The sequence below is a fragment of the Falco punctatus genome (assembly GCF_963210335.1).
Source record: "Falco punctatus genome assembly, chromosome: 7".
Classification (NCBI taxonomy): Eukaryota; Metazoa; Chordata; class Aves; order Falconiformes; family Falconidae; genus Falco; species Falco punctatus.
The window spans coordinates 47,775,502-47,801,916 of record NC_137587.1 but is presented as its reverse complement, the minus strand read 5'-3'; the positions used below and the strand labels follow the sequence as shown (position 1 = coordinate 47,801,916).

Below are 26,415 nucleotides of genomic sequence, written 5' to 3'. Positions count from 1 at the left end.
AGTGTTGGTCAGAACAGTGCTTTCTGCTTCCCCACGGTCTAGGTATAAAGGCTTTTGGCTTTCATAAGGCAACAAGATGTGCTGGTGTGCTGTGTCTACAGCTGTGTTGCTGTTCCATCCCTTGTTCCTCCCATACTCCTGGCCAGAGACTTGGTTTTATTGGCTTGTGTCAGTTACAGTTGATGGAGAAACTCAAGTGTGGAGGCAAAAGACCCGAGACTGATCCATTTGATGTAGTATTGGGTTAGAAGCCCATCTCTTGTCTGATCTGAGAGACAGCAAATGGTAGCTGAATTTGGGTTTCTGAATAAGACCGGCGTTGTGCAGAGGTGAACGAGGACCAAGGGCAGAACTGGTGGGGTGCCAACAGGTGTCTGCTACAGACAGCGGGGAGTTCCTGGAGGACGCGTGGATTTTAGCTCAGGTGACACTGACAACCAGACAGGGAAGACAGAAAAGAGAAGGGAGTGGGAATAAAGGAGTGTTTACTTAACTGTGAAGATGTATGCCGTGATTCAGCATGTGCTAAACTCGGAGCTCTAGGGTTTAGTGGCTTAGGAGCAGACTTTGGCACAGGGATACTGAGTAGCATGGCAGTTTGTAACTTCTTACAGATGAAAGAAAAACACTTAAAGCCTAAAACTGCTTTTTTAAAGTATGCTGATTAAAATTTCCAAGGCCTATTCATATACCGTGATAGAAAAGTATCCAGTGTGGACCCTGGTCCAGTTTTGTTCGGTGTGTTGAGATCCTATTAATGAGCTAAATGTCTTCAGCTAAAGTATTAAGCTGCTAACGTGCTAATTTGGCTAAGCATCTTTTAAAAAAAGTTTAAAACCTTGAGCTTCACTCAAACATTATCAATATACTTGTTTTAAACTCTAAAAGGAGCTACTTCATAATTTGTTTTACAAAGATACATCTGTATGCTGTATAGGAAGTGACAGTTTCAGCTTTGTAACATCTTGCATAGGTAAGATGTAAGAAGTCTTTAAAATATTTTATTGGTTAGAGATTATCTACTTCATAAAACCTTTCAAAATTGGATTTTGTCATAGACAGTCTCGCTATCTTAGGTGTAGAGACAAAAATAACTAAGCTGTAGGGATCAGCCGCTAAATGCCAAGTATTTCCTTCTGAGCCTCACCGGGCTGAGCACCGACTCACAAAATCCATAAGCAGATCTGCATTTCTCCCCGATGCCGTACATGCTGTGTGCGCTGGTGGGGGGCTTCCTTACGTCAGGGAGTGTTTTTCTTCTGCGTCCAGGTGGAAAGAGCCGACTGAGAAGCGTTTCCAGTGAGGAGGTACCGAGGGAGGAAAAGCGGTGCATGTTCCAGCTGGTTTGGTGTGGGATGCCGGAGCGGCGCTGGAGGGTTTGTGTCCACGAGATGGCAGGAGCTGCCTTCCGTGCTTCACCAGGGCTCTGCCAGCACCCGGCTCTGCCCGAAACGGACTTCTGCTGGAAACGTAGTTATGAATAACACTTACAAGCATTTAAAGGTGCCCATCATCTTAGAAACATAAACATAAGTGAGAGTTCAGGAGGATGTGTTGCGTTGTGCACAGCTAAGCTAAGCTTGTCTGGCATTTTGAAAGCCATGCCTCATCTCCACGCTCTGTTCTGTTGCTGGTTACACCCGCTCCCACAGAGCCCTGCCCCTGGCAGCGGGTTTGGAACTGGTTTAAGGTCCATTCCAACCCAGACCTTTATGTTATTCTGTGATTTTGCAAGAAGTTATGCAAAAGTAACATAGAAGTTTAAAAATTCTTATGGCTCATAATTAGGGCTGTCTTATAAAAACTGAATTTTGCTGGGAGTAATTTCCTAGCAGTGTTTGTATTGCTGTATTTCCATTCATGGAAGAGAAATCACCTCAGGAGTACCGCATATATCAAAACATACATGTGTGAAGAAGTCCCTGACCCAAAAGGGTGCAAACTAGGACAGTGCTTTGGGTGGAGTCCTCCATGTTTTTCCTGGTTTTGTCTCTTTTTTCCCAAAATACCTGCTTAGGCCAGCATCAGAGCCAGGGTGCTGAGCTTCACAGACCGTTGATTCTTGCATTCTTTTGTAGTAAAGGTGATATGTCCTAAATGCTGAACAAGATCAGTAAATTAATTTCTGATCCGAAGGGTTTCCAGCCTTGTTGGATCGGAGAAGAAACATACTGACCCCATCCTACAGGCCAGTTTGAGTGACTGAGCTGAGACTGGGACAGAGCTGGAGGTCCTAGGCCAGTATTTGGAGAGGGACACAATGGCTTCACTGTGGGTCAGTGCAGAGATCCGTGTTAGGGCAGTGCCCTTGCTCTGACTGTAGCTGTTAGTGGATGCTCAGGTAAAGAATAGGCACCAAGTGGAGCGTGCACCAATTGGTACAGTCTCAGGGCACAGACCCGTTTACCTGTCCAGAACCAGTCCCAAAGTGTGTTTCTGTTTTCATTAGTGATGTAGGTCAGGGCACTAGTTAGCCTACAGAAATCTCAGAGAGAAAATTATGGTAATGGCATGGGTTTATGTGTTTTTAAATCTGTTCTTTTCACTTGAGAAACCCAGAAGAGGTTTTAGGTGTGAAGAGCTTTCAGAGAAAGATCTTGTTTGTAAGCTGTGTAACAACATTGCCATGTTCATTTCGATTCTGCCCGGAAGCCGTGTGGAATTACTTTGCAGTGTCACTGAGAAGCACTTACCACAAAGATGTATTTTGCACTGCTGATGAGGGCAGAGTGTGGTGACTGTGATCACATGGTCCAGTCTCTTCTGTAATGAAGTCCATTCCTCTGTTCCACTTTATCCATTTAGAAATGCATCTGATCAATCTAAAATCACCCCTGACAGAGGCCAGTCTGCTGACATCACTGGTGCAGTGGTAGTGGGTGCTGAGAGCTGTAGGAGGATGAGCAGCAGAGAATAGCCTGGTTCACTACCCTGACAGAGATATTTCCCCTTGCTGTTGCAAGGGTAGAGCTTGGGGACAAAGGTAGCCGAGATTCAGCCTGCAGGACAGTGGTCCATGCTCTTGACTCCATCACATCCATGGTTCTGCTGCTTCGGCAACTACTTCCTCTATGCCTCCCCCACCCCCAATTTTTCCTGTTACCTATGTTCATAGCATCACAGAATGGTTTGGGTTGGAAGGGACCTTAAAGATCATCTAGTTCCAGCCCCCCTGCCGTGGGCAGGGACACCTTCCACCAGACCAGGTTGGTCAGAGTCCCATTCAGCCTGGCTTTGAACATTTCCAGGGATAGGGCATCCACAGCTGCTCTTGGTTAATTTCAGCCTTCAGGCTTTGAATCTTAAGGGGCATTAAAAATGGGCAGTGTTTTTACATGGATTGTGAGGGCAGGAGGGGCAGTTCCTGTCAAGTGATCTGATTGTCCATCCAGTACTGGTGATGGTTCTGCTCTACCCTGTTACATGGGAGAGTTTCCTGGACAGGTTTTGCTCATGTGCCAATTTCTAGACTGCGATCAGGTCTTTCCCATATCTTCTTTGATAAGCTAAATAGATCAACTCCTGAAGTCTCTTTATTCTAAGGCAAACTTCCATATTCTCTGTTGGCTCTCCTGGATGAGCCCTCTCTGATTGATCAGCCTTTTCCTACAACTGTGAAGGCCCCATGGGAGTTGGCATTGCATCTGCTGCTGCCTCAGAGCCACACCAAGCACCTCATCTCTCTCTACCTGCATATCTCTGTGGGCAGTGGTGTGTCCAGAGGAGGCAGCAAGGTTCAGGAAAAGGGCTGAGTGAACACAGCAGGAAACAGCTGAGACCAAGGTGGGAGCAGAGGAAGTGTCCCAGTTCGGGAGGTGTGGAGCAGCACAGCCCCCTGGAGCCAAAGGCCAAGTTGGCCCTGACAGGCACTACTGAAAAAAGAGAAATCCATAAGCACATTTACATGACTGTGGGTAAACTAGCAAGGCCTGGGGAATGAACAGTGTGTAGAATGTAACGTTGATCGCTGGAGTAAACAGATTTGGTGTTCTGCTGGTGGGGTAGTTAGTGGGCACGAGCTGTGGAGTGGAAGCTCTAGGCACAGAGAAAGCTTCCTTACGTTGGCATGGAAAGAAGATGCAGAACAACCTCCATAACTCCTGCACTCTCTGAGACAGGTTTCACCTCAGCACTGGACAAGTTGGAGTATTTGTCCCCTTCCCCTGTAAACAGCAGCTGAATCCTTCTTAGCTGAGGAGTAGTAACAGCTTCTTACCAGTGAGCTGCAGTGGGTAAAATCAGGCTGTTCACCCACTGTGCAGTCTTCTGCCAGTGGCTGGTGCTTGCAGGAGTTCCCAGTCATGTGTCCTGTTGATCTTGTGGCACAGAAAGGATGGAGAAGTTCCCCTTTCTCAGATGCTGTTCTGGGCTTACCCCCAGGGACATCTGCCAAAGGCAGGTGTTAAACAGGTGTCCTGGTTTCAGCTGGGATGGGGTTAATTTTGCTCTGAGCAGCTGGAGCAGCGCTGTGGTGTGGATGTGGTGTGAGAGCAATGCTGACAGCACACGGAGGGTTTGGTTGTTGCTGGGGATGTCTGTACTAATTCAAGGGGGTTTGGTTTCTCAGACCCTGGCAGCAAGAGGGCTGGGGGGGCACGGGGTGTTCGGAGGGGGCACAGCCAGGACAGCTGACCCAAACTAAGCAAAGGGATGTTCCATACCATAGAACATCATGCTCAGTATATAAACAGGGGAAGAAGAAGGATGGGGTGGGGACACATTCAGCATTATGGCGTTTGTCTGCCCAAGCCCCCGTCACCGTGATGGAGCCCGGCTGCCCTGGGGATGGCTGAGCACCTGCCTGCCCTGGGCAGCGGTGGGTGAACTCCTGGGTTTGCTTTGCTGCTGTGCGCGGCTTCTGCTTTGCCTCTTAAAGTGTCTTTGTCTCAGCCCGGGAGTTTTCTCACTTTGACCCTCGGGTTCTCTCCCCGTCCCGCTGTGGGGGGAGTGAGCAAGCAGCTGCGTGGGGCTTGGTTGCTGGCTGGGGTTAAACCATGACAACAATTTAAACCACTTTAAACAATTTAAAATAATTTAAAAATAAAGGCAAAGTGCTTGACCAGTCTAGTGCCTGTAAACTATATGCAGCTGCCTTTAAATAATAACAAACTGCAATAGCATTGATACTTATGAATGTTAACTGTAAATGTTAAAATACATGTGCATTATGTATTAGAACAGGGAAAGTGACGTCTGTTTTGTCTGAGGGGTAAGTTCTTCAATGCTGCTTTCTGGTTTTGTCACTTAGGAGACATTTTGATCTAGCAGAATGCAGGAATCTTTAGCCATGCTAATGCTTGTTCTTAACACAAATTATAAAGCCATTAGCAAAGTAGATGTTGTATAGCTGCAGATTATTCATTGGTGAGCACTTAAAACAATTTAAAATTGTTGTTACTATTTTTTTAGTACATCATTTTGTAAGTCCCTTGGATGTTTGCTAAATGCACTGCCTTGCTCAAGCATCTGCCTGGGAAAAGTCATCTTTCAGGTCTGAAAGCTCATGCAGTGCACTTATAGTTCAAGTCACACTCAAGCTTTCCAAATTTCCTATTTTTTTAGTTTCCTGCAAAACGTTGTGCAGCATCTCCATGCAGGAAGATGAACTTTTCCAAGCAACTACAGTGTGTTTCTGGGATGCCTCACTCAGGGAATCCAGCCTGGTGCATAAGCGCTATGCCCTGGATAAATCAGAGTGGTTGAGGTTGAAGGGATATCTGCAGGTACTCCCTCCTTAAAGCAGGGTCAGTTTGAGCCGCTTGCTCTGGGTTGTGTCCAGGTGGGTTTTCACTGTTTGTGAGGGTGGATGTTCCAAAACCTGTCCAGGAAACCTGTGCCAGTGTTCTATCAGCCTTGCTTTAAATGTTTTTTTCTTATGTTTAGATGACATTCTGTGTATTTTTGTGTGTGCCCATTGTCTCTTGTCCCTCCCCTGGGTGCCACTGAGAAGAGTCTGGCTCCGTCTCTTTTCCAGCCTCCCATCAGGTATTCATATACATTAATGAGATCCCTCTGAGCCTTCTTTTGTCCAGGCTGAACAGTCCCAGCTCTCTCAGCCTCTCTACGTATGAAAGATGTTGCAGTCCCTTTAGTCCAGTCATCTATGCGGGCCTTTGCTGAACTCTTTCCATGTAAGCTCCCTTCTTTGACTTGCTGCCAACCTCTGCCTGTTGCAGCCCAGGAGGCTTGTGGCAGTCTTTGCCATGCTGCTGTGTCATGTTCAAGTTGTTGCACATCAGGACCCGCAGATCCTTCTCTGCCAAGTGCTTTCCAGCCAGTCAGCTCCCAGGTTCTATTGGTGTGTGGACTTATTCCTCCCCAGTTGCAGGACTTTGCTTTTCCCTTTGTTGAACTCCATGAGTCCTTCTCAGCCTCTCTCCAGTCTGTCCAGGACCTTCTGAATGACAGCACACCCATCTGGTATATCAACTGCTCCTCCCCATTTTCTATCATCTGTGAGCTTGCTGAGGCTCTGTGCCATCTTCCAGGTCATTAAAGAAAGTGATGAACAGTACTGGCCCAAGTACTGATTCCTGGGGTGTGCTCATTCCCCAAGGCATTTAGTCAGAGCAGGCAGGGGAGCAGGAGAAGCACATGCCCAGAGTCAGTAGGGCCGGGATTACAAGGGGTCTCTCCTCACTCCCTTTTCCCTGTGTAACTGCTTTCCTGCTGCATTTTAGTTCTTTCATGCCTTTTCCAGAAAAAAAAAAACCCAAAACAAATGGCAATACATGTTTGGGGTTGCTTGGCATGAAAGTGGGGAGGCAGTGGAGAAACCTTTCCAATCAATAACTCCATTCAGACCATAAAACTGAAGCAGAAATTATCCAGAAGGCAGCCAATCTCCTGGCCTCAAACTCCTGACCGTAACCAGTTGAGTTGTGCATGATAGCATAAATCTGACTTCAGCAGGTGCTTGACTTTAACTGTATGAGCAATTTTGCTACACTGGGACTGCCTGTAAACATACAGGTAACCACATACTGAATTGACATGCAGATGGGGACGTCTCTGATACTGGCACTGATGTAAGGTAGTTCTGGTTTGCACATCCTGACCAACCTTTTTAACAAGCCCCTCTCATGCAATTATTCTTGTGGGCTGAGCAAACTGCATCTTAAAGTATGGCAGAGGGTTTTTTGCCTCTGCCAGTACCACTGAGAGGCTGTCTCAGAATTTCACTGCCATCAGGTTTATAAATTTTCAGATAGCCAGCCTGGATTTATGACTGTTTTATACCATTTATAGTTGTGCAAGCATTTTTGCCTTTTAGTTTTAACATCTCTTCTCCCTCCCTGATGTTTGTATCCCTAAATACACTGAGGAAAAATGCCCTCTTACAGTTTTTTTTGTTTGTTTGTTTGTTTTGGGGTTTTTTTTTCTTCCTCACTGAAATAAGCCAAGCTCTCTGGGGGTCTGCTTGGGTCATGCTGTGATTGTGGTGCAGAAATCTCTCATCCAGCAGACCTCTTGCTGGCCTGGTGACAGATGCAGGATGACACTGCTCCCAAAGCTAATAAATCCTGCTAAAGTGTTCAGTTTAAAAGACCAAGCCTGGCATCAGTATGTTAGTACAGCCAGGGCTGGCTGTGAGAATTTCCCCATCTCGGGTTAGTTCTGTACTTCATCTGATGTGTTTGCCTGTGTTTTTCTGCCATTTGCAAGGTCTAAACCCAGTTGATTTTTAACATTTCTGACATTACTGTATATTTTTGTGTGCTCTTTAGAGATGTCAGGTGGTCCATCTATTTTCCAGCAATTTTCAAAGCAGTGATTGTAGATGCTGTATTCCCAATATCCTTTTAGAAAAGGTTGGTTCATATAAATAGCTCTACTTGGTTTTCACCTTGCTGGATTAGGAGTTCTAACATTTTCAGACTTTCATGTCACTGATGCATACAAACTCCTCAGTCCAGTTTTCTTAAATTTGCTCATTTAATAAGAAACTTGTGAAATCAAGAGCTGTATTTATAGACCTTTTCATTAGAATGAAGCCTGTGATTCCTCACATGTCTCAAACCTTTCTTTGACATGCTCTTATTTTTACACGACCAAGGTGGAAATATTATTACCAATTTTTATTTCAGTGTTTCTTTGATGAAGGTACGAGTGCACTATCAGGGCCCTACTGTTCCTAGCAAAATCTGGATTTTGTTCTAAAAAAGATAATATAAAGTCATCTGTAATATCTTTTTCACTTCCAGTTGAATATGCTATTTCTGTTGGAAGGGACCTACAACAATCATCTAGTCCAACTGCCTGACCAATTCAGGGCTGACCAAGTTAAAGCATGTTGTCAAGGGCATTGTCCAAATGCTTGTTAAACACTGACTGGCTTGAGGCATCGACTGCCTCTCTAGGAAGCCTCTTCCAGTCTTGGAATTTCGGTCTCTTGCAGCGTAGGAGAAACTGCGCAGTCTGGTTGTATGGGTCTAGAGTCGGTTTTTCCATTAGTCAAACTCCTAAATACTGTACAGAAGGCTTAATAAAGTTAGATGAAGTGATCAAGTAACCTTCTCAGGTAACTGCTGTCAGGGGTTCAGTGTAGCTTTTATATTAAAAAAGTCCCACAGGCATGTTGTGTGTGTGTATCTGTTCTATTTTGCTCCTTTTGTCTTCCAACCTTCTGTTCACTAGTATGTCTTGTACAGGAGCTGCTCAGAGTTAGAGTTTTTTGGGAAAGACATTTAATGGTACCTAAGTAACAATACATTAATATTTGCCTACAAAGAAGGAAATCTCATTTCCAGGCCCATTATTTAGGAGAATCATCTTTCCCAAATGAAAGAAGGGACTTGGGTTCTGAAGCCACTTTCACAGTCAGAATGAGCTCTGCAGTTTTCTCATGTGGGTTGTGGTGTTCACTGTTCTCATGCATGTGTCAAATACAGTGTCCAGACAAGGTGGCTTAACCATGGGCTTTGCTACAGTGCTTCGGCCAAATCCTAGGAGGTGGTGGGACCTTCCTCTGAGGCAGTGAGCATCCTTACAAGAACCTTACACAGCCCCAGCAGAAGTTGGGACTCTTCAGAACTAAAAAATAAAACTTTAGATGGGTTTGGGGGCAGTGTTAGATTTCCACACATAACCTGTATCTTAGGTAAAGCAAACCCTTTTGATGATTTTTTTCTTTGAAAGTGAATCCTTGGCTAGCCCATGTCTTTGTGTCACCCAGCCCCCCTCCGAGGCAGAAGCATGGGCTTTTGTGGGAAAAGCATCATGCCATGGGAGAATGCGTCGGGTATCAGGGAGGAGGTGGATAAACCTCCCTTCATGTTACCTGTGCTGGGGAATTACCTGCACTAGGTAGGGCTGCATCACTTGATTTTTGGCAGACAACTCTTTGTATTATACAAATGAAAATATTTGCTGTGTTGTCTTCTGTTTGATGGCTTAAATCATGAGGGTGGGGCAGATGCATCTCTTCCAACTACCTTCCCTAGTGGATAGCATCTAATTATTTGGCAACTTGGAACAGGTACGTGAGATGATTAGGCAGCTGTGTATCTATGAAGGATCTGTATATACCGCCACCTTTATTCTTCACCTGAAGTCCATGATGAAATGCAGCAAACAGATAGGCCAAGTGGTTGAAGGTGGTGTAAGCAGTTGAAACCCTGAAGAAGGTCTCGTTTAGTGGTATCCAAATGGCCATCTCCTTCTGGAGTTGTTGGTCTCTGGTATGTTCCTGCCTTGAGATGTGCAGTACTTGGCATCTCATAGCTCTTCATCGTAGCCTAAGCCAGTAATAGAAAGACTCGCCTGCATAATTCTCTGCCATCTAAGCTCTGCTAATTGGAAATGAAAAAAAAAAATGTTTCTCTCTGTTTTTAAAATCAAGAGTTAGTGATTTCACTCTCTCTTGCAGTGTTACTCTAGTGGTTATGAAATTTAGCTTAATCTGCATTAATACTGCCTTTTAGCATTGGTTTAGGAAAGAGACCAAAACCCCGCATCGAGCTCCAAAGAGCTATTATAGAATAGTTGCAGGCAGAGTGCTGGAGATCCTTCCTTTATGGCGGATAATAAATGTTAATGCAGTCCTTAGCATTTCAATGTCATGATTAAATATTCCAGAGGCTTATTAATTGAATATTTTATATTCGTGCAAATGGTCTTGATCTGCACAATGGCATACTAATTCCAAAGTGCCTTTTAAAGGAAAAGGAGAAAGAACATTTTCAAATTCCTTCAAGGAAACAGTGCAAACAAGTCTTTTTATATAGAATGCATTAATATGTTCTTTGGCAATTTACTTTGCATGGAGCAGCTATGTGGAGGAAATGTAAATATCTTTGCATTTTCGTTTTTTGGCGGCCCCAGAGTCATATAAGATGGCTTGCTATTGGTACTGCACAGAAAAACTGTCAGTGATAAAGTATCTGAGGGAATTAAAATTCTGTAGATAGTGGTCATGCATCCTTTCAGTGACACCAGCATTGTGGTTCTGTAGTGGTAGATATTAACCTTTTCCCTCATGAGACACCATGTTGCAGTTTAAGGAAGTTTCAGGCTTCTACTCCCCAGAAGTCCTAAAGAGGCAGAAGGTAGTTACAAGCTGCAGAACCTAGTTCATGACCCCTTTCAGCAGACAATGTTAGCTAACTTTCTCCTCTAGAAGATGTTACCCAGTGCAGTTCTAGGTAGTGTGTGATAAAATGGTCTTCTCGTATACCTTGATTTGAGGTTTTGCTTGACAAAGGGCTTGGAACACTTTGTCTCTCTAACATGCATCAGGCATGGCCTAACACAACGATGTTTGATTTGGACATGATCTCACAGGTTTCACGGGACCGTCATACTTGCTTGTCCTGTTCATTAACCAGTTGTTTTTCTTCCAGCAGAATTTTCCTTCTGGTAGTAGGTGATAATTTCTTTGCCAAAATCTACGTAGCCCAAATCTATGCTGAAGCAGGAAAGTTTCCTTTCTAGTTAAAATTTGTTATCTAGGAAAAGCTGTGCTGCTTTCATGTTTGTGATGATAACATGAAGTAAGTTCCTCTGCGGTGAGGTGAGGTTCCTGGGTACTAGCTATTCCTACTGTGGTATCAGACACGGACTCATTGCAAAACTGGTGTGTGGCTGGTGTTAAGTGCATGCACTTACAGCAGACCATTTGCTTGGGTAAGTGTTCCTGCTCCTTATGTACAAGTGTAAAAAAAATGACACATCGGTTTCCTTGCATTTAGTTAACTCTTGTAGAGCATCCTAATTTAGTGCTTGCCTGGCAGAACATCAATGCAACATGACAGGGAGTACACATTATTATAAATTTCAAATGCATCTCTTTCTTTTCTTCACTCTGTCCCCTCTTCCTCACATACTAACAAGAATAGTAAATAAGTGATAAATAAGTCATTAAGATTCTGCAGGAGGTAGCCAATTCTGACAGCAATAACCTGCCTCTTCTTTTGTGAGGGTGAAGTTCATCAGTCCATTTATGATGAAATTTAGTGCCAGTTGTATGGCTTTTCTCTTGTCCTAGTTTTGCCCTAAATTAACCTGTTTGGACCACAGGTCAAGGCTGACCTTTATACGATGGGCCCTTCACATTGCAGAAGTGAGGTAGGAGGAGAGAGCCAGCAAGTCTGGTGGGTGAAGCTTAGAAAAAGGTGGCTGCCTCTGTGGTTTCTCTGAGAAGCAGAGGTTGAGTCCTGCGGTCCTTACTTTACTTGCCCAAAGTGGCTCCTGTGCCCCTCTGTGCCATGGCTAGCTGCAGTCTTTCCACCATCCCTTCTGCTGTCTCTAAGAGGAGCACCAGTGGGTCACAGGGCGGGTGAGGGGCCTGTAGCTGCCTGCGAGGGCGAGGCTGAGCACAGATGCCCGAACGGGAGTTACCTGTTGGCTTCCAGGCTCTCCTGGTCACAGGAATCCCGGCAAAACAAAGCTGCCATTTTCACGTAGGAATAGTGATTCAGAGTAACATACATAAATGGTTACACCAGCTTGCTGTCTGGTGAGACTAAGCACTGGTGCCATTTTTTTCCTTTCTCTCTCCTTTTTAGACAAAATCCAAGTTCACTGCAGCACTTTTAAGATGACAAGAAGAAAGCCTGTTAATAAAATTATTTTCAAAGAACGTTAGCATCTCAGCTGGCTGGAGATCAGTTGAGCCTGCGGCTTTTACACTATGATACAAAATCAGTAGCATAAGAGAAAAGCACTAATCCAGTAAGAAGGAAAATAGATAGCCACTGCGGGTTGCTGTGTTTGGATGTCTTCATTCCAGCGTTGGGTTGTATTGCTTTGCAGCTGTGGTCACTGGTAGCGTTGTGACCATGAGATGACCAGTTTCAGGTACAGCTTGGTGCTCCCAGTAACACTTGTAGTAGTCTGCAGCTGGAGCTGCTGGTGTTATTCACAGGGGCAATGCGTGGGTTTGCACGGGACAGGTTCTCATGGAGATGAAGAGAGCAGCTTACTGGTGGACAGTGAGGCTCAGTAGGGGGTGTGGAGGATTTCCAAATCAGGGCTGCTTCTATCAGCGACATAGTTCCTTGGGGCAGAAGGGGTGCAACTGCTCAGGTCCTTATAACCCTCTTGTTTCAGGAAACTAAGTTCCATCTAATGATCACTGTCAGAGACTGCTGTCATAGCCGGCTGCTGGTGTTTGCTCCTGATGATGGGGAACATCCCTGTTTGGTTAGAGATAAACATTGTACACAGAGTGAGTGCCGTGCTTATGGCCGAACTGGGACCTCCCCAGGGAGATTTCTGCCATGTGATGTTTTATTCTCATTGCTGCAGCACTACCCTTTCCCCTGCCTTCCCACAGCTCAGTTCATAACCTCTGTTTAGCAAAGCACTTTCAGCAGATTCTTAGCTCCAGTTACTCCAGTGACATACTCCAGTCACTAGCCACATAATGCCATGCAGCATCAGAGCCTGGATTTTCAAAGAATCATCCAACTTTGGGTGCCTTTGTCAGAGTGGGACACTAAAGGACATGGGTGCCCACTAGTGAGAGATTCCTTAGTTTACACCTTCAGAGTCTTCTGCATGAGTCCTTGTGTGCCTTTGACCTGTTATTCATGGATACTGTTAGCCGCTGTGCCAGTCATGGGCTTAAAGTAAGAGGATGCTTTACTTTGGCATCCCACGCTGTCCTGCCCGAGTGTGGGAAAAGCCCCTTCTCATCTGGGGAGTTGAATACTTCTGAATTACTTCCTAGCACCTCCCCTTCCATGATTCTACATATAATATTTTACAGTCATTCTGTCTTCTATTCCAAGTCCGTGTGTTTTAGAGGAACAAGCAGTAAGTTAGCTTTCTGTACTGGTTTTATATCTGATAATTCTGCATATCATTTTACTTTTATCATGAACATTTTCCCATTCCAGTATTTTGTAGTGGACTGCTTCTCCACGTTAGAGGAGAGAGCTCTGCACTACTGCAGCTACCACAGTTTACGCAGAGATTGACTTGTGTGTAATGTAATGTCAGTGATGCCTACTACTGATCCTTCTTCACTATTAGTGCATGGGAGTTACTGTACTAGAGGAGGTCATGGAGAGACCTACAATAGGGTCTGCTGTCATTAAAGAAAAAAGTCAGGCCTTGTTCCATCATTCATTTGACAATATTACTTTTCTCTGCTGATTACCTATCACCTTGCTCTCCAGGGTACCAGGACTGATGTTGCCTTTCACCTGCTAGCCTGGTGTGAGCAATCTGTTCTTCCTTTACTGTCATGGTGGTGAAGTTTGCACCCAGACACTGCAAACACAGAGCTTGGGTTCAGAAAACATGCATGCTGCTGGCGCTCTGCTTGGCTTTAGGAAGAGATGCTCCATGGGGCTGGAGTGATGGCTCTGTGGGCTGTGTTTGCACTAGTAAAATACAGAGCTAATGATCTGTGCTTTCTGTGGTGGTAAAACTGATGTGATACTGTCTTTATTAAAAGCAAGTAAAGAAAGAGTATCCACCTGTCCTGAGGGGATGCTAATCTATAAACTAATTGTGAGGAAATGTCATATTTCTGGGCTTTCTTTCTTTACTCAGCATCCTTTAATTAATTCTTGCTATTCCCTTGTCTTTCATAACTCATTTTTATTAAAGCCAACATCTGTTGTTGGTTTGAAGTTGATTAAAACTCTCTTTAATCTTTTTTTCTAAAATTGTTATTAAATTTCCAAAAGAAGCAGTAGAACCACAAAAATGTCCCTCCTCTTTGTTCATACTCCCAGCCAGGAGGAGCTCAGATGAAATACGGTTTCAGAGCAGATAGGAAGGAGGAAGTGTTGGTGTAGGAATGCAGTGCAGCATCAGGCTGACATCTGCGTATGTATGTACCTGCGGTGTATGAGAGAACTCAGGTGCCATTACAAGATACCTGTGTCAGCTCTCAGGCCTTTAGGGGCTAATTTGCTCTGCTGAGAAGTTTGTTCAAAACTAGAAATTCAGAGGGCTGGAGCCCCTCTGCTGTGGAGACAGGCTGGGAGAGCTGGGGCTGTTCAGCCTGGAGAAGAGAAGGCTGCGGGGGGACCTGACAGCACCTGCCAGTGCCCAAAGGGGCCGACAGGGAAGCTGGGGGGGGCTTCTTACAGGGGCATGGAGTGACAGGACAAGGGGGAATGGCTTTAATCTGAAAGAGGGGAGATTTAGATCAGATATTGGGAAGAAATTCTTGACTGTGAGGGTGGCGAGGTGCTGGCCCAGGCTGCCCAGAGCAGCTGTGGGTGCCCCATCCCTGGCAGTGCCCAAGGCCAGGCTGGATGGGGCTGGGGGCAGCCTGGGATGGGGGGAGGGGGCCCTGCCCATGGCAGGGGGGTTGGAATGAGATGGTCTTTAAGGTCCCTTCCAACCCAAACCATTTGGTGATTCCTGTCTGGATTCTTCTAAATACTTTAGTATTATTTTTACACCCTCTAGAGAAGCCTGATGTTCCCCACGTGCTGGGAAGAACTTTGGCAATGCATGCTGTATTAGAACTGGAATGGGTGGACAGAAGATGCAGCATCTGTCAAGATGATACTAACACAGACCTCTACTCACAGAGCTCCACTTACATAGGTTATTGGGACAGTATCATACCATGAATGTCATGTTCTGTTTAGGGCTGGATTGGACAGTGGTTGTACAGTTTATTAAAATATAAATATTTATTTTGTTTAATGACATTGTGTCATTTTCCATGTCACTGGGAAGGGGAGGCCCTTGTGCAAGCCTAAGCCGTGTAAAAAGAATGGTGCGTAAGGTCTGCTTAATCTCTCCTGTCCTTTCTTGTGAAGACATCTTGGGGCAGAGAGGCCATGCAGAAACCACTTCCTAGAGGCTCAGGTTTGTGCAGTGAAGGCTCCCTGAGGTGAGGCAGTCCTGAGAGGAATGGGCATTCATCTCTGTGCTGCAGATGCTCTAGAACGGTCATAGGGCAGAGTATGGCTTTAACCTAATTGTGGGGCTACTGATCAGTGAGTGGTCTAGCTGTGGTCATTCTGGCCAGTCTGATAACAACCCCCTTGTTGGTGTCGCCAGAGCCAGGGTTTCTGACTGGAAGTCTAGAGCAATCCTCTCTCCTGGTCTTGGTCTCCTGCATTCTCTGTTTCTTGTCTCACTTGTTCCAAAGTCTTCTCTCTTTCTTGATGTATTTTCATCTATCTTTGTGCTCCTGAAATGCCCAGTTAGAGGAGATACTGTTCTGCCTCAGCTTGCATGGGCACTATGCATCTGTGAAGCTCAGTGGTAGCTTAGTTTCAAACTTCAGGGTGGTGGATCTAAGTAACACTGTGCTCCTAGAGCAGATGCCCAGAATACAAACCATCCATGAGACAATGATTACTTTCAAACAAATGAGCTGGCTAGGCAGATAGGGCTCACATCTTAACAACAGAGATGATGCACATTTGTCACCATCCTGCGTTATTTTGGTTGGTTTCATGAGAACTGGCACAACCCCCTGGAAGGGACTCATCAATTATTCATTCATGGTGCAGACAATTTACTTGTCATTGGTTTTGATGTTCCAAGTTAGCTAAGGGTGTCAACTTTCTACCTTAATAATGACAGAAATAATGACTTGGCAGTGTATTTGTGTGCTGTAGTCTTTTTTTTTTGTAGTTTACTGAATTGAAGCCCAGGATGTTTGCAAAAGGAGCAGAGTTGAAAGATGTCTGAGACAAGGAAACCTTTGTTTGTGTAGGTTTTTTTAATTCTATAATGAATGTGATTAATACCAAGTAAGATTTTTTCTTGTTGCATTGTTTACTGTGAAGCTACTCTGCAGAAATTAGGTTTTTGTAACAATTGTGTCTTTCTGTGTAAATGCAGAAAAGATACATTCTAAATATTGTTTAATTATGAAAACCTTGCTAAAGCCAGCTATGTTATGGATCTTCAGGCTTGCTTGTGCTTTTCAGAAAAACAGAACAACGTGGTAGCGGTTAGTAGTTTAATTTGGAGGTTTTTCCATGTGGCAGATAGAACAAAGCAGTAATTACCTGAACTGCACATTAGGCGGAGGCTGTGCACTCTGAAACAGGCAAAATGTGATACATAAGGTAAGCAGCCGTGGCACAACGTTCTTCTGAAGTGCAGGTAAGGGTGAGTGTGCAAATGATACCCTTTGAGTCTTGGGTAAATCTTTTGCTGAGTAGCCTGGAATGGTATTCCACATGTTTCCATCTCATGGACTGATCTGTAGTGGGGTTGGTTTGGTTTTTTTGGATGACTCCTAATTCTCACTCTCTTACCAGACTAAATGAGCTCTGCCTATGAGTAGATGATGAAGCATAAGGAAAGGAGCAGAATTTTAGTATTAGACTAACTATAGAAAGTTAGTGAATTATTCTCTGGGTTCTTTTTAAAGAATTAGTAAAAGGTATAAAAAGAGTTTCTGAAATTTTAGTCCTTTAGATATTGCAGAACTGAAGGTTTCTATTTCAGGAAGTGATGAATGATACTTTTTTTGGAAATGTTTTTACTCTTTAGAGGTGTCTTTCGCAGCAAAGAGGCGGCCTCCATTTTTACAAATGCTTAAAACTTAGCTGGTGGTGCCCTTTCAGTTACTTTGAGTGATCCCTTCTGGGGAACTTAAGGCATGGCTTATCATTTGATTGATACAGATGCTGGCAGATCAAATTATGTTTTCCTACTGAGAGGAGAGCATTCCTTGTAAGATCTCTTTCCTCAGGGTTTATGAGTTAAATTGGGCAAACAGCTACCTTCTTGCGTAGCTGTGAAGGATTTCAGAACATGCAACCTCATGGTACATGCTTTGCTCTTGAAATTATTGCTTTGTAAATCCCTGAAATCTCACTTTACCTCAGCTTTCGCTCGCAGTATTCCTTTTAAGCACGAAGAGCAGTAGGAACAGAGCTGAGGAGGCAGAAATATGCCGTCTTGTTCTCTTACCAGCCCCAAAATGCAGGGTGCAGGCAGGACTGCTGCACACAGGCAGTGCTGGCTGCCACCAGATTCAGTCTGTTTTTACCTTATTTCACAGTGCGCTGACAGCAGGTTTTAACACTGTGGTGGATGTTGCTCATCTTGCTAAGGTTATCTTCATGGCTGTCTCACATTAATTACGCTATAAGCTAAAGTGTGCTTTGCCAAATGACTTTGCAATTTTAGACCCATCACAGAAAGGCAGCTGCTGGGGACTGTTCTCTTACAGAGACATACTTGTGGGAGCTGGTGGCTGGGAGATGAGGTGACAAACCTTGTTTTCTACCGGTGGCTGGTGGCTGTTGGGTACCCATGTCCTCACTGTCCTCTGACATTTGTCTGTCCACCGGAGAGTGCCCCAGGGGAAATGTGGGAATGGGAAGCACAGCTCCCTGGCCTTCCCTGCGCTTCAGGGCAGGTCCCTGCTCAGCTCTTCAGCTCTTCTGTCCTTCACACAAGGACTGACTGGCTTCGAGAGACTTGCCCTAGCAGAATTTCTGGGCCTAAAGGGCATGTTTTCTTACTTTTTTTTTTTTTTTTTTCCTCCAAGAGATTAGATAGGTGTTGCAGTTTAACCCTGATCGGGAGAGAACCCGAGGGTCAAAGTGAGAAAACTCCCAGGCTGAGACAAAGACACTTTAAGAGGCAAAGCAGAAGCTGCGCACAGCAGCAAAGCAAACCCAGGAGTTCACCCACCGCTGCCCAGGGCAGGCAGGTGCTCAGCCATCCCCAGGGCAGCCGGGCTCCATCACGGTGACGGGGGCTTGGGCAGACAAACGCCATCCCTGCCAGCGCCCCCCCTTCCTTCTGCTTCCCCAGCTTTCCATGCTGAGCGTGACGCCGGATGGTCGGGGCCGTCCCTGGGGCCAGCTGGGCTCAGCTGTCCCGGCCGTGTCCCCTGCCAGCTCCTGGTGCCCCCCAGCCCGCTCGCTGGTGGGGTGGGGTGAGGCGCAGCAAAGCCCTTGGCTCTGTGCAAGCCCCGCTCAGCAGCGACTGGAACAGCCCTGTGTGCTCAGCGCTGTTCCCAGCACAGACCCCACCAGCCCCACGCGGGCGCCGGCACCAGCAGTCACTCCAGCCCGGCCAGCACCAGCACAACAGGAGATTCAAAACAGCCCCCTCATGTTTTTTCAGCAGTGGCCGTGTCCGAAGAGGTGGTGCCGCCAGGGAGCAGGAGCAGTCTGGGACTGTTGTCAGTGCAGCTGTGGCACCTCCTCGGCATCTTGGATTCAGTTCCCTGCACTGGCAGGACTTCGTGTGACAGTGGACAGACAGCTTGGAAATGTGCTGTCTGCATGTTAGCAATCCTCTTAGTCAGAGGCAGTAAGCTAATGCATAACAGCAAGTGTCTTTTGGTCTTTTGGATGATTCCGTGCTTTCTGCATTAGTCCTCTCTGTAAAATAAATGCAAGAATTGCTTTCCTTGCTCTTGTTCATTGAGACTGTGTTTGTGTGCGTACAGCCTTCAGTGCCACAGAACTCGGAGCTGAATTATCACTGCTTTGGTGTGAAATAATAATGATGGACAAGGTCCTTCCTTTTTGTTTATCCATGTAGGCTGCCAGACTTATGCCTCGTTTGGACTGTGCATTTGAACCGTGGCAGGCTGTGAACCACTCCTGAGGACGTGGAGCCATTTTTAAACAAAATAGGAAGGGACTGATTTGAATTTCCACAAGATATCTTGTCAACTCTTCTTTTTTCCTCAGCAGAGAAAACCAACTTTTGTTGTAGCGTATTCCCCTAATGCTGGCACACCTGCAAAAGCAACATCACCCAAGCTGCATTAAGGATATTTTTTCTTCCAAGTTCTTATTCATACTGACATCTGTCATGATAAGGTGATTGTCTCCTCCCTACGTTCTCATCATCTCAGTGTATTCTGTCTCCCCAAATCATTTTGGATAACTGTAGGAAATAATCAGAGTATCACAAATCTGTTTATCACTTAAGACTGGGCAACAGCTGTAAAAATAGTTATGATGACAGACAACACATGGGTATATGTGAAGTGTGGAGAGAGAAGAGTGAGGGGAGCGCAATGTGGAAACTGTTCAGTCTGGAAGCAATGTTGGTGGTCTCCCAGGTGCAAAGACCCTGTGTTCCTGGCCACACGTTCTGGAGCCTTTCTACAGTCTTGGTCGTAACACAGACTAAAGGAAGAGTCCAGCACTCCATGTTACTGGTAAATAACATTCCTGAGGGTTTTTTTTTACTAGCTCACGTGGTGTGTCATGAAATTACAATACGATAAGCAAAGTTTTATTTGCCCTCTACATGGGAGACAAAGTAAATTTCACTTGATATTCAATTTCTGCCTCCCACATATCAGGAATTCTAAATGAAATTAGCAGACAGTAGTGTGACAAAATGACATATTGGAAGTCCTAAACTGCCAAAGAGTTTTGCGTGCAGTCAGTATGTAAAAAACCAGATCCTTGTGCAAGCTGGGGTGCTGCCCGTGCTGACTGCTCTCCCTGAGAAAAGAAAGACAAAGAACCCATTTTGTTGTCATAAAGAAAAAATAGTATTGTTGTTCCAAGTGTCTGGTATGTTTCCAAACTGTTCTATTAAGAAGCAGGAAAATAAATGCATATTGTAAAATGAGTTTAATTTGGACAGGCACTAAAACTCATCATAGTGCAAGGATCAGAAGGAAGCACAGTGATCATACAAAGCCTCTGATAACTCTAAACTGTGAATGGACCGTCATTTCTCTCTCAGTGAGATCCATGTTGCTTTGGAAAAGGGGAATGGGTTTGGCACGACGTAATGACTGGTTTATTGCTGGAAGAGCACTGTAATACAGATACCTGAGTCTGTACTGCCTGCAGATCACACAGCACGCTGCAAGTGAGTCCAGCGTCAGTAATCTTTTTATCCAGTATCTTTTAGAAGAGGAGCCTAGCTAGAGGTACAAGAGTGACCATCCCAAAGTCACCTACTAAACCAGTGGCAGCACATATTACTGCCTGTCCCACCATGCCACACTATCTTCATGTTGGCATTCAGTATTTGGGGTTACCTTTGTTTTCCACATGTTTGGGAAACTTAAGTTTACAACTGAAAGCATGAAAGTGCTTCTTTTCCCAGCGCTTTCAAAGTATTTTGAGCATTCCAGTTTCCCTGTAAATTAAAGGGATAAGACTCAGCAAATAGTTAACATTTATCTTGCAAAGGGTTGACATTTGTTAACCAAGGGTTAACATTTGTCTTGCTGGTTTTAAGAGACAGTTTTTGGATTAGAGCTGACATTCCAAAATTAGATGGTGCCCTGAGAGAGCAGGAGATTACCAGATCTCCTTGCAAGAGTGGGAGTTGTTGCTGTGACTAATTCAGGGAGCCTGCAGGCAGTGCTGCAGTCAGCAGTAGTCTTTAGGGGGAAAGCAGCTTTATCTTTCTGGATGTCCACAGAGTGCCGTTTCCCTGCTGATGTGTAACATTCCTATTGTAGGAACAGCGGAAAGAGTTCGTGGTTACTGTCTTCTAAGACACGGCTGGCCAGAAGGCAGATGGAAATAATGTTTCTGAAGCAAACAATGGAGAATAGGTGTTGTGTCAGCTTCCCCTGGTGTCTCCAAAGGCTACTGAGAATCTGCTTGTGAAACAGAGCAGAATTTCACTTGCAGTCATGGTTCCCTGCAGATACATGAGTCAACAAGAACCGAACTTGACTTGCCAACCCCAGGCGAAGTCTGAGGAGCAAGCAGAAAGGAAGTTCATTTTTTAACTTTATCTCTGGATTCTGTGTGGCAGTGGCATTTTACAGAGTCTGCACTCTTTCAGCTTGTGTTCCTGTGATTTTTCTGGTTTGCATTTTAGCAAAACTGAATCCCTAGATCTTGCAATGGGCATAACATAACTGTATTCATTCCTAGATGTTTTACCACTGCAGGGTTTTGACCTTGTGCAAAATAATAATAAAAAATAAATCGTTAAACACTATTTCTTTATAAACATTAAAGCCACTAATGAATGCAGTCCCAGTCTGCTCAGTCTCACAGAATATAATCAGACTCTTACAGAGCTCAGCTGCTGCTAATGGGGATGTGGTAATCAACCACAAGCCTTGTCCAAACCAGCCAGGAAATACTCAAGATCATGAAGGAAGTGATGAAAGGGTATTAGAACACGGAACCTGGACTTCAGGAGAGCAGATTTTGGTTCTCTTTGGAAACGGGTAGGTGAGATCCCATGGGAGGCATGTGAAGGACAAAAGAATTTAAGGAAGCTGTCAGGTCTGTAGGGAGAGCACCCTTCAAGCACAAGAACTGTCCATCTGCATATTCTGGAAGAGAAGCATATGCATCAGGAGACAGGACCAGCTTGGCTGAGCAGAGGAGTCAGGATGGAGGTCCTGTGCAGAAAGGCAGCACATGGGAGGTGGAAGCAGGGGCAGGCTACGAAGGAGGAATTTAGATATATTACCTGGGCTTGTAGGCATGGTATCAGGAAAACCAAATGCCACCTGGAGTTGAGACTTTCAAGAGATGTCAAGGGCAACAAGAAGAGCTTCTACCGCTAGATTAACAATAATCTGAATAAGGAACATGTGAGCCAGTTGCTGGATGGCACAGGTGATTTAGTGACAGCAGATACAGATGAGGCTGGGGCACTCCACACCTTCTTTGCTTCTGCTTTTACCAGCAAGGTGTCCTGGGCTTCTGTATGTAGTGAAGGGGTTCAAGGAAAAAAACTACCAGCAATGGATAAGGATCTATTCAGGAATTGTTTGTGAAAACTTGATCCATACAAGTCCATGGGACCGGAATGGATGCATCCAAAAGTACTGAGAGAACTGGGTGATGTCCTTGCTAGGTTGCTGTCATCTTTGAAAAGTCATGATCAAGGGGAGTTCCCTTGCAACTAGGGAAAGTCGGAAGTTGTATCCACCTTCAAGAGAGGCCGAAAGAACAATCCAGGGAACAATCCCAGGGAACATTACAGTGAGTCACCTTGGACCATACTTCTGGGTGCATGAAGGAGAGGAAGGTGATGTTATGCTGACTAACCTGATTATCTCCTGTGATCAATAAACAGCTGGATGTGCAGATAAAAGCAGAACAGCAAATGGCAGTTACCTTGAATTTAGTAATGTTTTGGACACAATATTCTTCTGTCCTACAATATTTGCATTTCTGAGTTTGGACATTACAGTTGGAGCTGGCAAAAAAATAGGTGAGTAAAAGCCTGGTTGGATGTTTGGGCTCAGAGGGTGGTGGTGGTTCATAGGCTGTAGACCCGTGGGGACAGTCCAGGAGAGGAACAGGTTGCCCAGAGACATTGTGCAGTCTCCATTCTTGAAGGTTTTCAAGACATGACTGAATAAAGCTCTGAGCAACCTGGTCTGACTGCACTGCTGACCCTGCCTTCAGCCGGAGGTTGGACGAGACACCTTCCAGCCTGAGTTTTTCCATGTTTCTGTGATACTAATCCATCCATCAATGTACTACATATGCAACAGAGGTCTAGTTATACAGGACCAGTACGTATCCTCAAATTTTAACACTTGATTTATGACTTCACTGAAGTTTCTTTACTAGTTGTGTTTATGGAAAAATAAATCCAGTTGTCCCATTGATGCCTACAGCCTTGTGACCCTTTCAGCCTCTGCACAGATCTCTGCCACCCCTTCAAACAGCTTTAATTAGATCTGCTTTTCTGTGCAGAACATAGAAAAGGTTTCCCTCTGAACAAACCAGGGGTGAGATATGCATTGTGATACAGCCTTTATAGAAATTACATGACACAGCTGAGACATTTAGACCGTGTACAGATCTCTGTTGCTAGCAGAGCTAAGGGAGCAGAAGGGTGATTTTCACAGCAGCACTTGCAGGGAGCAGGACATGCATGGTACTGTGGGATGCCAGCGAATGGTGAATTAGAGGGTTCTTCAGCTTTATTCCATGCTGGAGGCTGTGCTCCAGGAAGCACTGCCCTTTTCCCCCAGAGTCATGAGCTTTTGACTTCTCTTTGCTTATCTTCATCCTTCCTCATCATTCCAGTCCCTGCACTTTTCCATAAATAACCGTGGTCTATCCAGGTTTCTCATCCCTGTTCCCTCCTTTCTCTTCCAGTTACCGTTCCCATCATCCTAGTTCCTCAGCCTAGACCAGGGGTCCTCAAACTACGGCCCACGAGCCGGATACGGCCCCCCCAGGGTCCTCAGTCGGGTCCCCCTGTATTTACAGACACACACACACACATACCCCGCTGGGGGTTGGGGGGGGGAAACCAAGCAGCCGCAGATGACTGCCTGCCACTTCATCCGCGCGCCGGCCCCCTGGTTAAAATGTTTGAGGACCCCTGGCCTAGACCATGGGCCTTCACCTTCTCTTATGTTTTTCTCTGCTATTGTTCTTAGAAATAGCCTTCTTATTGCAGTGGAAATGCTCCAGAAAGATCAGCTTGGGACTGACCTAGCACAGGAAATGAAAACTGAGATGCCAAAAGCTTGTCCAAGATATAGACAATTAAAATAAGGTACTACAATGAGAAACGCCAAGTAACTTCCTTAGATGGAATGTTATCCTCTTTTTATCAAGTATTTTCCCTGCCAGGGAGCAGGGTCGGGCATGGGCACTGTGGGGCTGTGACAGGGAGCACCCAGACAGGAATCGCAAATTTAACTTCAGACTCTTCTCCTGAGTGTGTTAGGATTTCTGCCTGCCCCGATTGTAGGCAGAGGGGAAAAGTCTAGCGAGTGCCCAAAACTGAAGCACTGCAGAGATGAGCTGTTGCCTGTATGTTAACCAAAACTATCTGCCCCTTGCCTTAGTCAGCAGGGATTCATTTTGCAGAAAATGCTTGGAGACATTTAAGGGAAAATGGTACAAATAAGTGTGCAAGTGGGTGTCTAGTGAAGTTCAATAGTTGTTTCCACAAAGCCAGGTTTGGTTTCGCTCTGAGAATACAAACTCTATTGATCTATGTAGCACTTTCATTTTCTGTATAAATACAAATAAATAAAAGTAATAATCCTATACACATGTAATTCAGTTCAGTTCGTGTAAGCTACATTCTGACTTTCCATAACAAATCAGAAAATTGCAGCTCTGCTGTATATTTGCTGCTCTAACCTCACTCAGAAGCCCACCTCAGGAGAGCACAATCAACCCGTATGTATTCTCTTCACATCAACTTCACAAGGTCACTGGCTGCCAGAGCAACTCTTTTATGCAATTTCCTACCTTTAAGTACAGTAGAAGTAAGTCAGCCTTGGTAGTTTATTTATAGATCCTGTAGATGCACAGTTCTCGCATTTTATTAACGAGGGCAGAAACAGGATGAATTTTTTATCCATTACAGACCTTGTGCTGCGTAAAATACTGTGCATTTTTACTAGAGGCTCTACTGTTTTAATCTTTGACAAGCAATTAATGATCCAGCTGCTAGCATTTTACTGATATCTTGTGTAAGGCCTGTGTGGTGCATGTGTACTTAGCCACTTCATACTCGAATTCAATATATTAATTTGATCTTGTTTATAATAATAAGTCCAAATGTTCTACATCACCAACTGTGAAACAAGCATTATTCACTTGGAGAACACATGCTGTTGTGGCGAGTCATATGAGGTGATGAGGCCAGTGCTCCCTTCTTTCTTTTCACGTTCTTCTCTCTCTATTTGCATTTTGGCCACCACTTCAGGTTGCAAAACAGAAACATACTGCCTGGGTTTACCTTCACTGCTGACCCTTTGGGAGTGTCTGTAGTGATCACTTAAGAGAACGAAATTGGTACTATTATTGCACATGTGGACAGCAGCCATAATCAGCAGGGGTTGCTAACTCTTCTAGAGTTCTGATAATTTTGTTAAGGTTTCCTTCCACTGTTTTTTTTGCTCTGTGTCACAGGTCTCTTGTATAGGTGTCACGGGTGACACCCAAGGCATCATCTGTGGTTCTAAAGAGCAACGTCAGCAGAATTAGAAAGGCAGCACAGCAGCTCCCCTACCAGGGCCGCTGAAGGACCTGGTGATTCAAAGGGACATAGAAATGCAGACATACTCTGAACACTTTTCTCACAGTCTAGAGTAATTTCTGTGGGAGAGCAGAAGGGGACATCCTTAAATAATAGAGACCTGGCTCCTGAGATACAGAGAGGTGCTGTGGCTTGCGGTTATCCACCAAAGTCCAGCAAAGAGAGATGCTGAGGTAGGCATTTCTACTGGGTGACTTGATCCTGGCGAAAGGAAATGTTCTTATTTTTAAATTTTTAAAATCCTATTAAATTTCCTATCCAAAGGCTTGGAGTGTGCCCACCACAGGGACTAGGCTTCTGTGGCTGGTGAAAGGGGGTTAGAAGCCTTCTTCCACTGTCAGAGCCCAGTCTCCTTGGTTAAGCACCCAGCCAGATGGTATAAACACTGCTCCCCCATCCTACCCACCGCCTTGAGTGCAGTAGACCTCTTTAAAAGGTGCCTGCATCTCCCTCATTGAAGCTCTTCAGTGAAGAGATTGAAGTGAGGTGCAGAGAAGCCAGCTTTTGCCTTCCAAACACAGTACATAAGCAACGGGAACTGAGAAAAATGGGGGAAGACAAGAGCCATCTCATCTCTGATTGCTGACAGTGTACTCCCTGCCCAGAGCCTGTTTGTAGTGTGACGGCACGTGCAGTGCAGCATGGCCGTGCAGGTCTTGGCAAAGCTGAGTCTTCAGAAAAAGGCTTCTCCTCACCTCAGCTCACCCTGCTGTGCTTCTCTCCCCTACAGACTCAGTGGACAAAGGCATGGATGACTGGGTCTGGTGTTGGCGATGGTCTCTTGTCCAGTGAGAGGTAGGACCAGAAGCCTTCAGAGGTCTCTTCCAGCCACCACTTGTGTGACTTCATCTGCGTTTTCTACCCTGGCAACCCTTTGTTCCTAAACCCAAATCTTTTTTCTTTTTGCAGGGCCCACATAAGCAAGGAGGAGCCCACCAAACATAGTCTTGCCACAGCTGTAAGCAGTGACCCACATGAGGCCAGTTTGATTTTTGAGTCTGTCCTTTTCTCTGCGTGGCTGCAAACATCTGGTCCTTCAGGATGTAAATG

At 45.2% G+C, this 26,415-nt stretch overlaps 1 long non-coding RNA gene across 1 annotated transcript in view; it reads left to right on the top strand.

The window, feature by feature from the left end:
- The window catches only part of LOC308067810, a 206,280-nt gene that overhangs the window by 12,542 nt on the left and 167,323 nt on the right, over positions 1-26,415 (top strand). Inside the window, exon 2 of the long non-coding RNA XR_013929746.1 lies at positions 1,270-26,415. This is a non-coding gene — a long non-coding RNA (uncharacterized lncRNA). The remainder of the gene's footprint in view (positions 1-1,269) is intronic.